This window comes from Mirounga leonina, unplaced genomic scaffold (genome assembly GCF_011800145.1).
Source record: "Mirounga leonina isolate KUSES-001 unplaced genomic scaffold, KU_Mleo_1.0 Mir_53, whole genome shotgun sequence".
Classification (NCBI taxonomy): Eukaryota; Metazoa; Chordata; class Mammalia; order Carnivora; family Phocidae; genus Mirounga; species Mirounga leonina.
The window spans coordinates 51,521,074-51,535,365 of NW_023270807.1; the positions used below are offsets into that span (position 1 = coordinate 51,521,074).

The following is a 14,292-nucleotide window of genomic DNA, read 5'->3' on the forward strand; positions in this document are numbered from 1 at the left end:
TAGCTGGCACTCACATAGGGTTGGGAATAGTGCGAATTTTCACTAAATAGACTAGAAACCTCATGTGACATTAGATATAATATCTAGATAAGTCTTATGTCGTGTTAGGAGAAAAAATAGCTTTAAAATAAGCACTGCTCTGGTGCTGCCCAACTGATACTAAAAGCAAGAGCTGAAAGCATCAAACCATTTCCAAGTTAACTTAATTGCATTTTAAAACAAAGCTCAAGATTTATAGAGATACAAAAGTAACAGGCATTTAACAAGGTAAAAGTCACAATATCTGGCATCCCAGGCAAAAACCACCAGGTATGAAAAAAAAGCAAGAAAAGGGAATTCATGATGAAAAGAAAAGTAAGTTAATTGAAACTGACCAGAACTAACACGCAGCTATAATTATATGTGGGCTATATTCAAAAAGATAACTGCAAACATGAAAGATATAAAAGTACTCACATCAAAATTCTAGCATGAAATCTATACTGGCTGTGATTTAAAAAAATGGCAGTGAATAGAATTAATGGCAGCCTAGACATTACAAAGAAAATACTACTGGATTTGAACTGAATTTGTCAGCAATAGGCAATCCAAAATGAAACAGAGAAGAGAAAAGGAAAGAGAAGAGGAAAAAAAAAAAAAAAACTTTTAAAAGTAAAGAGCATCACTGACCTGTAGAACAATTTTGAGTGGCCTAATTAAAAAAATAATAATAATCCTGGAAAATTATGCAAATTCCATAAAAACTATGAAAAAAGGTCCAAGAATTTCAAGGAACCCCAAGCACACAAAGCACAAAGAAAACAGTGCTGAGGAAAATTGGAATCACATTGCTAGAGACCAGGACTGCAGGAAAAAACACTAAACATGCCAGAGAAAAACACATCTTCTGTATAGGAGAATACAGCTGAGATTGACAACCAGCTTTCTAATTGGAAAAAAAAAAAAAAGAGAGAGAGAGAGAGTGGAGAATCACTTAAATTACTGAAAGAAAAAAAAGAAAAGAAAAAAACTCAACCCAGAATTCTATACACAGTGTAAACTGTCTTTTACAAATGGAGGCAAAGGAGGAGTTTTTAGACATACAAAATTTAAAATATTTCATCTCCGTCAGACCCACAGCCCATCAGATATTAAAGAAAGGCCTTTGAGTAGAAAAAATGTGACATCAAAAGGAAGTACAAATCTACAAATCTACACAAAAGTAATACCTAAAGGAACAAAGGGCACTAGAAATGATAAATACGTGGACAGATATGCAATAACTTTTCTCTTTTATTTAAATCTCTTTGAAAATATAACTCTCTCTTGAAAAATTAATATACTGTGGGGTTTATAATATTAAATGCATAATGTATGGAAATGATAACATAAAAGCTGCAGGGTTCTTATTCTGTATGTAAAATGTTAAGATATTAATTGAAAGTAGATTGATAATTTAACCATAAAAACTACATACCTTAAACCAACCACTAAAATAAAACAAAATTTATAACTAATAAGTCGTAAGGGGGGACAAAAATTGTAGAAAATACTTAATTCAAAAGAAAACACAGAAAGGGGAAAAAGAGCAAAGAACATGTGAGATAGAAAATCAATAGCAAGATAACAGACTTTAACCTAACCATATCAATAATCACATGAAATAAATGATCTGAACACTCCTAATTAAAAACCAGAGGTAGAGGGCGCCTGGGTGGCTCAGATGGTTAAGCATCTGCCTTCGGCTCAGGTCATGATCTCAGGGTCCTAGGATCGAGTTCCGCATCGGGCTCCCTGCTCCTTGGGAGCCTGCTTCTCCCTCTACCTCTCTCCCTCTCTCATGAATAAATAAATAAAATCTTTAAAAAAAAAAAATCAGAGGTAGAATGGAGAAATGAACAAGACCCAAATATTTGCTCCATATAACAAACACACTTTAAATATAAAAACACAAATAGGCTATAAGTAAAAGGATGAAGCTGGCTGCACCAGCTGCAATCCCACCAACAGTGTAGGAGGGTTACCCTTTGTCTGGATTCTCCCCAACATCTGTCGTTTCCTGACTTGTCAATTTTAGCCATTCTGACCCGTGTGAGGGGTATCTCATTGAGGTTTTGATTTGGATTTCCCTGACGCTGAGGGATGTTGAGCAATTTTTTTCATGTGTCTGTTGGCCATTTGGATGTCTTCTTTGGAAAAATGTCTGTTCATGTCTTCTGCCCATTTCTTGATTGGATTCTTTGTTCTTTGGGTGTTGAGTTTGATAAGTTCTTTATAGATTTTGGATACTAGCCCTTTATCTGATATGTCATTTGCAAATATCTTCTCCCATTCTGTTGGTTGCCTTTTGGTTTTGTTGACTGTTTCCTTTGCTGTGCAAAAGATTTTTATCTTGATGAAGTCCCAATAGTTTATTTTTGCCCTTGCTTCCCTTGCCTTTGGTGATGTGTCTAGGAAGAAGTTGCTGCAGCTTGAGGTTGAAGAGGTTGCTGCTTGTGTTCTCCTCAAGGATTTTTATGGATTCCTGTCTCACATTTAGGTCTTTCAACCATTTTGAGTCTATTTTTGTGTGTGGTGTAAGGAAATGGTCCAGTTTCATTCTTCTGCATGTGGCTGTCCAATTTTCCCAACACTACTTGTTGAAGAGACTGTTCCCTCCCCCCCTCATTGGACATTCTTTCTTGACTTGTCGAAGATTACTTAACCATAGAGTTGAGGGTCGATTTCTGGGCTCTCTATTTTGTTCCATTGATCTATGTGTCTGTTTTTGTGCCAGTACCATACTGTTGTCATGATTACAGCTTTGTAATAGAGCTTGAAGTCTGGAATTGTGATGCCACCGGCTTTGCTTTTCTTTTTCAACATTCCTCTGGCTATTTGGGGTCTTTTCTGGTTCCATACAAATTTTAGGATTATTCAATTTTTTTGAAAAAAGTTGATGGTATTTTGATAGGGATTGCATTGAATTAATAGTTTGCTCTAGGTAGTGTAGACATTTTCACAATATTGGTTCTTCCAATCCATGACCATGGAACGTTTTTCCATTTCTTTGTGTCTTCCTCAATTTCTTTCATGAGTGTTCTATAGTTTTCTGAGTACAGATCCTTTGCCTCTTTGGTTAGATTTATTCCTAGGTATCTTATGGTTTTGGGTGCAACTGTAAATAGGATCGACTCCTTAATTTCTCTTTCTTCTATCTTGTTGGTGTATAGAAATGCAACTGATATCTGTGATTTGATTTTATATCCTGTCACTTTACTGAATTCCTGTATGAGTTCTAGCAGTTTTGTGGTGGAGTCTTTTGGGTTTTCCACATAAAGTATCATATCATCTGCAAAGAATGAGAACTTGACTTCTTCTTTGCCAATTCAGATGCCTTTTATTTCTTTTTGTTCTCTGATTGCTCAGGCTACAACTTCTAGTAGTATGTTGAACAGCAGTGGTGATAGTGGACATCCCTGCCATGTTCCTGACCTTAGGGGAAAAGATCTCAGTTTTTCCCCATTGAGTATGATATTCCCTGTGGGTTTTTCATACATGGCTTTTATGATATTGAGGTATGTACCCTCTATCCCTACACTGTGAAGAGTTTTAATCAAGAAAGGATGCTGTACTTTGTCAAATGCTATTTCTGCATCTATTGAGAGTATCATATGGTTCTTATTCTTTCTTTTATTAATGTATTGTATCACACTGATTGATTTGTGGATGTTGAACCAAACTTGCAGCCCAGGAATAAATCCCACTTGGTCGTAGTGAATAATCCTTTTAATGTACTGTTGGATCCTAGTGGCTAGTGTTTTGGTGAGAATTTTTGCATCTATGTTCATCAGGGATATTTGTCTGTAGTTCTCCTTTTTGAAGGTATCTTTGTCAGGTTTTGGGATCAAGGTAATGCTGGCCTCGTAAAATGAGTTTGGAAGTCTTCCTTCCATTTCTATTCTTTGAAACAGCTTCAGAAGAATAGGTATTAAAGAATTCCCCAAGGAAGACATCCGGCCCTGGGCTCTTGTTTGTTGGGAGATTTTTGATTACTGCTTCAATTTCCTTAGTGGTTATAGGTCTGTTCAGGTTTTCTATTTCTTCCTGGTTCAGTTTTGGTTGTTGATACATCTCTAGGAATGCATCCATTTCTTCCAGATTATCTAATTTGCCGGCATATAGTTGCCCATAATATGTTCTTATAATTGTATTTCTTTGGTGTTGGTTGTGACCTCTCCTCTTTCATTCATGATTTTATTTATTTGGGTCCTTTCCCTTTTCTTTTTGATAAGTCTGACCAGGGGTTAATCGATCTTATTTATTCTTTCAAAGAACAAGCTCCTAGTTTCATTGATCTGTTCGACTATTCTTTTGGTTTATATTTCATTGATTTCTGCTCTGATCTATATTATTTCTCTTCTCCTGTTGGTTTTAGGCTTTATTTGCTGTTCTTTCTCCAGCTCCTTTAGGTGTAAGGTTAGGTTGTCTATTTGAAACCTTTCTTGTGTCTTGAGAAGGGCTTGTATTGCTATATACATTCCTCTTAGGACAGCCTTTGCTCTATGCCAAAGATTTTGAACACTTGTGTTTTCATTTTTGTTGTTTTCCATGAATTTTTTAAATTCTTCTTTAATTTCCTGGTGGACCCATTCATTCTTTAGTAGGATGCTCTTTAGCCTCCATGCATTTGAGTTCCTTCTGAATTTCCTCTTGTGACTGAGTTCCAGTTTCAAAGCACTGTGGTCTGAAAATATGCAGGGAATAATCCCAATCTTTTGGTATTGGTTGAGACCTGATGTGTGACCCAGGATGTAATCTATTCTGGAGAATGTTACATGTGTACTAGAGAAGAATGTGTAGTCTGATGCTTTGGGATGGAATGTTCTGAATATATCTGTGAAGTCCATCTGGTCCAGTGTGTCATTTAAAGCCTTATTTCCCTGCTGATCTTTTGCTTAGATGATCTGTCCATTTCAGTGAGGGGGGTGTTAAAGTCCCCTACTATTACTGTATTATTGTTGATGTGTTTCTTTGATTTTATTAATTGGCTTATATAATTTGCTGCTCCCATTTTAGGGGTATAGATATTTACAAATGTTAGATCTTCTTGTTGGGTAGACCCTTTAAGTAGGATATAGTGTCCTTCCTCATCTCTTATTACAGTCTTTGGTTTAAAATCTTATTTGTCTGATATGAGTATTGGCACCCGAGCTTTCTTTTGATGTCCATTAGCATGGTAAATGGTTTTCCACCCCCTCACTTTAAACCTGGTGGTTTCTTTGGGTCTAAAATGAGTCTCTTGCAGACAGCATAACGATGGGTCTTGTTTTTTTGTCCAATCTGATAGCCTGTGTCTTTTGATTGGGGCATTTAGCCCATTTAAATTCAGGGTAACTAATGAAAGATATGCATTTAGTGATATTGTATTGCCTGTATGGTGACTGTTACTGTATATTGTCTGTGTTCCTTTCTTGTCTATGTTACTTTTAGGCTCTTTCTTTGCTTAGAGGACCCCTTTCAATATTTCTTGAAGGGTTGGTTTGGTGTTCACAAATTCTTTTAGTTTTCATTTGTCCTGGAAGCTTTTTATCTCTCCTTCTATTTTCAATGACAGCCTAGCTGGATATAGTATTCTTGGCTGCATATTTTTCTCGTTTAGTGCTCTGAATATATCATGCCAGTCGTTTCTGGCCTGCCAGGTCTCTATAGATAGGTCTGCTGCCAATCTAATGTTTCTACCATTGTAGGTTACAGATCTCTTGTCCCGAGCTGCTTTCAGGATTTTTTTGTCTCTGAGATTTGTGAGTTTTACTCTTAGATGTCAGGGTGTTGACCTATTTTTAATTGATTTTGAGGGGGGTTCTCTGTGCCTCCTGGATTTTGATGACTGTTTCCTTCCCCAAGTTAGGAAGTTCTCCACTATAATTTGCTCCAATATATCTTCTGCCCCTCTCTTTCTTCTTCTTCTGGGACCCCAATTATTCTAATGTTGTTTTGCTTTATGGTATCTCTTATCTCTCGAATTCTTGCCTCGTGATCCAGTAGTTGCTTATCTCTCTTTTTTCTCAGCTTCTTTATTCTCCATCACTTGGTCTTCTGTGTAACTAATTCTCTCTTCTGCCTCATTTATCCTAGCAGTTAAAGCTTCCATTTTTGGTTGCACCTCATTAATAGTCTTTTTGATTTCAACTTGGTTAGATTTTAGTTCTTTTATTTCTCCAGAAAGTGATTCTCTAGTACCTTCTATGCTTTTTTCAAGCCCAACTAGTATTTTTACTAGTCATTCTGAACTCTAGTTCCAACATCTTACTAATGTCTATATGGATTAGGTCCCTGGCAGTCGGTACTGCCTCTTGTTCTTTTTTTTTTTTTGAGGTGATTTTTTCCATCTTGTCATTTTGTCCAAAGGAGAATAGATGAATGAGAGAACAAAATGCTAACAGGGTAACAACGACCCAGAAAAACATACACTAAACAAATGAGAAGAGACCGAAACCAGGGGGAAATGAAAGGGGGAAAAAAAAAAAGAGTATGATCCGGCTGGTGAAAATAACAGAGCCACATACTAGATTTTTGGTGTATTTTGCCCTGTTAGAAGAAATTGCCTCCCAAAATTTTAAAGAAAGAAAAACATATATATACAAAATAAGGGTAAATATGATGAAGGGATGGAATATAACTGTAAAGTTAAAAAATAAAAAGATTTTAAAAAAAGAATTGATAAGTTGGTTGAAAAAAGAATGAAACATATTTAAAGAAAGAGATAGAATGTGATCAGGCGGAAGACTAGGACAATGTCATATACTAGATTTAGGGTATATTTTGGTCTGTTATAGGAAACTGTTTCCTAAAATTTTAACGAAAGAAAAATTTATGTATATATACAAAAAATAAGGTTAAATACAATTAAAAGATAGAATATGACTGTAAAAATGAAAAATTAAAAAAGATTTTAAAAAAGTAATTGATATGATGTTGGTTGAAAAAGGAAAGAAAAAAAATTCAACTAAAAATAGAAAAAAATTAAATTATAAAATTAAAAATATGAAATGCTTCACAAATTTGTGTGTCATCCTTGTGCAGTGGTCATGCTAATCTTCTTTGCAACGTTCCAATTTTAGTATATGTGCTGCCGAAGCAAGCACTAAATTAGTCTTTTTAAAAAAAGATTTATTAATTTTAGAGAGAAAGGGGGAGAGAGAGAGAACATGAGTGAGGGGAGGGGCGTGGAGTGGGGGGAAGGGAGAGAACCTCAAGCATCCTCCATGCTAAGCACAGAGCCCTGTGTAGGCTGATCCCATCACCCTGAGATCATCACCTGAGCTGAAACTAAGAGTCAGATGCTCAAAGTACTGAGTCACCCAGGTGCCCCAATTACAGTCTTTTTTTAATGCTCAGATTGTCTTCTCATATGCCAATGAGAGCTTCTTTAGGTTGACTGAAATGTCCTTTTCACATGACCACATTAGGCTTTGACAAATTCCTTGATTGCTGGGAAAGAGATGTTCTAAGATTCATCTTGTACATTCATATCCTGCCGTAGACCTGACATCAGCTATTTCCCCAAACACCTCTGATTCCTTTAGTGGAAATTATGTTTAGAGACCAAAAGTGGATGTTCTTTGCCATTGGGTTGCTACTGATTCTTGCTCTTTTTAGTGTATACAGCTAGAAATACATATTTTTAGAAAGAAAATATAAATTATACGCTTATACTGGTATTACAAATTCAAATTTAAGATTATAGAGTTTTACTCGACCTATCTGATTTTATATTTATATCTTTTTTCCTACATTGAAATCTTGGTTCTAATAATATTAACATGTATTCTAGTTCCTTTATATACACATAAAATAGTTCCAAAATAATACTTATATTATTGCTACTAATTGTATTGTTTGTAGTTTAAGATTTCTCTCTCTCTTTCCCTTACCCTATAACTTACTAGAGATATATAGTCAAAATGCATTGTCTTAAAGTCACTTGAAATAATTCTCTTCTTTGAATGGTTATGCTATCATGCAATTACTCTTTTGAAAAATACTGTATCATTTAGATTTTTTTTATCTTTTATTTATTTTTATTTTTTATTTTTTTAAAGATTTTATTTATTTACTTGAGAGAGAGAGACAGCGAGAGAGGGAACACAAGCAGGGGGAGTGGGAGAGGGAGAAGCAGGCTTCTCATGGAGCAGGGAGCCTGATGCAGGGCTCGATCCCAGGACCCTGATATCATGACCCAAGCCGAAGGCACTCGCTTAACTGACTGAGCCATCCAGGTGCCCCTCATTTAGAGTTTTTTAATGGCTTATAAATTGAAAGGGATATATTTGTTCATGTAATTAAAAAGAAAATAAGAAGACAAGGCACAGACTGGGAGAGAATAACTGCAAAAGATATATCTAATAAATGACTGTTAGCCACAATATACAAAGAACTCTTAAACTTCAATAATAAGAAAATGAACAACCTAATTTAAAAAAGTAAAAGGCCTCACTAAAAAAATACACCTGGCACATGACCCTATGCAAAGATGCTCCACATCATATGGAATCAGGAAATTAAAACAATTAGATACTACCACATACCTATTAGAATGGCCAAAATCCAGAACACTAACACCACGAAATGCTGGTGAGGTTGTGGAACAATAAAAACCCTCATTCATTGCTGGTAGGAATGCAAAAGGTATGGCTAGTCTGGAAGACAGTTTGGCAGTTTCTTACAAAACTATACACACTCCTACCATATGACCCAGCAATAATACTCCTTGGTATTTACACAAATGAGTTGAAAACTTCATCTACACAAAAACTTGCAGACTGATTTTTTAGTAGCTTTATTCATAATTTTCAAAGCTTGAAAGCAACCATAATAATATCCTCTAGTATGTGAATGAATAAATGGTGGGACACACAAACAATGGAATATCATTCAGTGCTAAAAAGAAATTAGCTATCATGCCTTGAAAAGATGGGGTGGGGAGTACTTAAATGGATATTACTATGGGAATGAAGTCATGAAAAGGCTGCATACTACATAATTCCAACTAACTAACATTCTGGAAAAGGCAAAATTATGGAGACAGTAAAATTTGATCAGCGATTGCCAGGGAGGAAGGAATGACTGGTAGAGCACAAAGGGTTTTTAGGTTAGTAAGACTTTCCTACACGATACTATAATGATGGACACATGCCATTACACATTTGTCCAAACCCACCGAAAGTACAATACCAAGAGAGAAATTTAGTTTAAACTTTGGGTGATAATGATGGGTCACTCTAGATTCATCAACTGTAAAAAATGTTCATTCTGGTGTGGGATGTTGACAATGGGAGAGACAATGTTTGTGCAGGGGTTATAAGAGAATTCTTTGTACTTTCTGATCAATTTTGCTGTGAACCTAAACTGCTCTAAAAATAAAGTATATTAAAAAATGTGAAAGTTAGTAAGGCTTGATCTAATGGTTAAAATGATATCACCAAGGACTTGACTTCCCCCTATATCTCTTCTTTGCTTTCTGAGGTGTTTTATGTCTAATATTCCTTATGGTGGCTTCCTCTAAAATCTTCATATTTGTAAATTATAGTGATAGCTTAAGTCTTACATTCTCATAGAAATAGAGAACATAAGAGAGATAGTCTCTTTTAGAGACTCTTTGACAGATTGGGGAGGAAGTGTTTCTCCCTTAGAAACAGAATGTTCTCCCTGAAATTCATTGGCCCTGATTACGTTTTGTGTACAACCCTGAGGTAATCACTGAGGCAGTGGTATAGAATAGATTGATGGAGGGAGGTTAATCAAGAAAAGGATAGAAAAACCAACACTGATCATTTGTGTAAGGGAATGATTCTTCAGAAGAAATAAAAGGTTAATAGATGCATTTTTTATTTCTCATTTCTTCCTGTGAATTTGAGTTATCATTCTTTCAGTGTTTCCTATCAGCTTGAAGGACTTCCTTTAGAATTTCTTTGAGAGCATTTTGCTCAAACTCTTTTATTCTTTGTTTAGGAATATTTTTATTTCAGCTCACTTTTGAGGAAGAAATTGGTTGGATACAGAATTCTTAGATGATTTTTTTAAAATCAGCATTTGAATACTGTACATTATTCCATTGCTTTCTGGCATTGTTCCTGATAAAATGTTAGTCATTAATCATATAGATATACATGATGATTGTTTTTTTTCTTAGTCTTCTCAAGATATTTTCTTTGTCTTTGTTTTTCAAGGCTGACTATAATGTTTCTAGAAATTGATCTCTTTGTGTTCATTCTCTTTGGGATTGGTTGAGATTCCTGGATCTGCAGATTAATGTTTTTCATCATATTGTAGAAGTTTCCAGTTATTATTTTTTCAAATAGTGTTTTCAGTACTTTTCTCTCTCTCATCTCTTTTGGGAACTCTAATTACACTTACATTGGTATATGTGACCTTTTCCTATAGATCTGAGGCTCTTTTTCTTTTCTCTTCAATCTTTTTTCTCTTTGGTTATTAGATAGTATAATTTCTATTTCTTTCTTCTGCCATCTTGAATTGGCTATTAAAATTATCCAGTGAAATATTTATTTAAATTATTGTATTCTTCAATTCTAGGATTATCATTTGGTTCTTTTTCAATTTACATATCCTTTTTGATAATCTCTCTTAGTTGACTCGTTGTCATACTTAACCTAAATTTGTTAAACACAATTTCATTTATTGGATATGTTGTACATATTTATAGTAGATGCTTTGAAGTCTTAGTACTCTATATCCTACGTCTGGGAATATTAAGAGACGGTTTCTATTGACTGATTTTAACCTGAATATGGGTTATAATTCCCAGTTTCTTTACAGGTATCATATTTTTTATTGAAAATTGGACATTTCAGATAATTTTGTAGCAATTCTGGATTCTGAAGGCATTTTTGAAGGTTGTTGTTAGTACTTTTTTGTTTGTTTCTGTGTTTCCTAACTTGCCTAGGCTAAATCTATAATATGTATCTCTGGCAGTGCGGGGCTACTGAAATCTATTCAGATTTTAGTTTGTTTTTAATTTTTGTTTTATTTTGCTTTGTGTTTGTTGTTGTTGTCATTCTAACTTGTAAGCCTACTATTAGAAATTGACCTTCATGTCCACAGATTAGTAGTCACTGGATGACTTGACAGAGATTGTGTTTAAATGCCAGAGCTGACAGTTTTACCCAGCTTTGGGTGGTGGCCAATGGTGGACTCCATCTTCCCATCCAGAGGGTAAGGCAGCATAAACAGAGCCAGGCACCCCATGCCCCACCACCTGCAGCCTGCTGCCTCTTGCCTCAGCACCCAGATGTAGGCCATCAGGTGTCTGGTGGTAGGGAGACAGATCTGTAGGTAAAACTTGCCTACTGATCAGTTACACAACCAATGCATTTCCTGGAGAATATATTCCCACTGTCTTTGACAACTACTCTGCCAATGTTATGATAGATGGAAAACTGGTGAATTTGGGCTCATGGGATACAGCTGGATAAGAAGATTAGGAGTGATTACGTCCCCTATCCTATCTGTGAACAGATGTATTTTTTTTTTAAGTTTTTATTTAAATTCTAGTTAGCTAACATATAGTGTAATATTGGTTTCAGGAGCAGAATTTAGTGATTCATTATTTACATATAATAATCATTGTGCATCACAACAAATGCCCTCCTTAATAATCACCCATTTAGCCTGTCCCCTGCCCAACTCCCCTCCAGCAACCCTGTTTGTTCTCTATAGGTAAGGTTTGCCTTAAGGTTTGCCTCCCTCTCTCTATCTGCTTCCCCTATGTTCATGTATTTTGTTTCTTAAATTCCACATATCAGCAGGATCATATGATACTTGGCTTTCTCTGATGGACTTATTTTGCTTAGCATAATACACTCTAGCTCCATCCATGTCATTGCACATGGCAAGATTTCATTCTTTTTGATGGCTGAGTAATATTCCATTGTAAATGTGTGTGTGTGTGTGTGTGTGTGTGTGTGTGTGTGTACCACATCTTCTGTATCCATTCATCAGTGGAATTTTAGGCTTGCTTTTGTCATAATTTGGCTATTGTTGATCATGCTGCTATAAACATTAGGGTGCATGTGCTCCTTCAAATCTGTATTTTTGTATCCTTTGGGTAATACCTATAGTGCAATTGCTTGGTTGTAAGGTAGTTCTACTTTTAACTATTTGAGGAACCTCCCTACTGTTTTCCAGAGTGGCTGCACCAGTTTGCATTCCCACCAACAGTGTAAGAGGGTTCCCCTTTAGAGAAAGGGGACAAACATCCTCATCAACATCTGTTGTTTCCTGTGTTGTTAATTTTAGCCATTCTGACAGGTGTGAGATAGTATCTCATTGTGGTTTTGATTTGTATTTCCCTGATAATGAGTGATGCTGAGCATCTTTTCATGTGTCTGTTAGCTATCTGTATGTCTTTCTTGGAAAAATGTCTGTTCATGCCTTCTGCCCATTTCTTAACTAGATTATTTGTTTTTTGGGTGTTGAGTTTGATTTCTTTATAGATTTTGGATACTAACCATTTATCAGATGTGTCATTTGCAAAATCTTCTCCCATTCCATAGGTTGCCTTTTAGTTTTGTTGTTTCCTTTGCTGTGCAGAAGCTTTTTATCTTGATGCAGTCTTAATAGTTCATTTGTGCTTTTGTTTCCTTTGCCTCTGGAGATGTGTTAGTAAGAAGTTGCTATGACAGAGGTCAAGAGGTTGCTGCCTGTGTTCTTCTAGGATTCTGATGGCTTATTGTCTCACATTTAGGTCTTTCATCTGTTTTGAATTTGTGTATGGTGTAAGAAGGTGGTCCAGTTTCATTCTTCCACATGTTACTATCCAGTTTCCCAACACCATTCATCAAAGACACTGTTTTGTTTTGTTTTTTTTTTTTTTCACTGAATATTCTTTCCTACTTTGTTGAAGATTAGTTGACCATATAGTTTCTGGGTTTTCTCTTCTTTTCCATTGACCTATGTATCTGTTTTTATGCCAGTATCATACTGTCTTGATGACTACAGCTTTGTAATATAGCTTAAGTCTAGAATTGTGATGGCTCCAGCCTTGCTTTTCTTTTTCAAGATTGCTTTGACTATTCAGGGTCTTCTGTGGTTCCACACAAATTTTAGGATTGTTTGTTCTAGCTCTGTGAAAAATGTTGGTGGTATTTTGATAAGGATTGCATTAAATGTGTGGATTGCTTTGGGCAGTATAGACATTTTAACAATATTTGTTCTTCAAATCCATGAGCATAGAAAGTTTTTCCATTTAAAGAGATGTATTTTTTTAACAGATGTATTCTTAATTTGCTTTGCTCTTGTGAGTCCTGCATCTTTTGAAAATGTTTGAGCAAAGTAGTGCCCTAAAGTGTGACCACCACTGTCCTAACACTCCCATCATCCTGGTGGGGACTAAACATGTCTCAGGGATGACAAAGATATGATTGAGAAACTGAAGAAGAAGCTGACTCCCATCACCTACCCATAGGGTTTGGCCATGGCTAAGATCAGTGCTCTCAAATACCTGGAATGCTCAACTCTCACAGAGCAAGATCTCAAGACAGTATTTGATGAAGCTAATGGAGCAGGTCTCAACCTCCCTCCCATCAAAAAGAGGAAGAGAAAATGCCTGCTGTTGTAAATGTCTGGGGCCCTCTCCTGCCCTGTCCCCCTTGGAAACTTTGGTATGCTTTGCTCAATAATGATGGAGGCTTTGCCTCAATGCCAAATTTTTGTTACAGATTAGTTTTTCCATAAAGCCATTTTGAACAACAACAACAAAAAGCCTGGAGCCAAGTAAGACTTATATGTTGTGTGTATAGTGTGTATAAGATAAGAAAGAACATTCAATGTATAAGCCATTTATATATCTGTCCTGGTTTTTACCTGCTACTGGACTTTTTAAGTTTCCAGGGTCTATATGCACAAGCTCATGATATGACAAGAGTGTTTAAATAGCTCAGGGCCTTTCCAGTCTACTCTCCTGGAAGGTCTTTTTGGTTCTTGTGCAGAACAACACTAGGAATACGCTTGCCCAAACCCAAAAGAAATACCTGACTACTGGAGCAAGGCAATGGCTATCCTTCAGATTCTACTTCCAAAATGTAATTTTCTCAGGAAATAATGAGCCCTTTTGTCCCTGGCAAAGAAACTACCGGTCCTCACGGCCTACGCTGCCTTGGCAGAACTTCTACATTGCCCAAGATGGGAGTGGGGAGGTGGGATCAGCTCTAGGTCAGAAGGACAAATTCTCATTCTTCTTGCCTCAAGTTCAACAATTTTCAAATATAAATGCTTGTCAGATTGTTTGGTAAATTTCCAAAGTCCTGAAATAGT

The 14,292-nt window shown here is 36.0% G+C and overlaps 1 non-coding gene and 1 pseudogene across 1 annotated transcript; one reads left to right on the forward strand and one right to left on the reverse strand.

Moving 5' to 3' along the window:
• Positions 1-6,999: 6,999 nt before the first annotated feature.
• LOC118001658 lies at positions 7,000-7,106 on the reverse strand. The gene has a single exon (XR_004676767.1). It is a non-coding gene; the product is annotated as a U6 spliceosomal RNA (small nuclear RNA).
• A 4,163-nt stretch (positions 7,107-11,269) lies between these two features.
• On the forward strand, positions 11,270-13,597 carry LOC118001126 (annotated as a pseudogene).
• Positions 13,598-14,292: the final 695 nt, after the last annotated feature.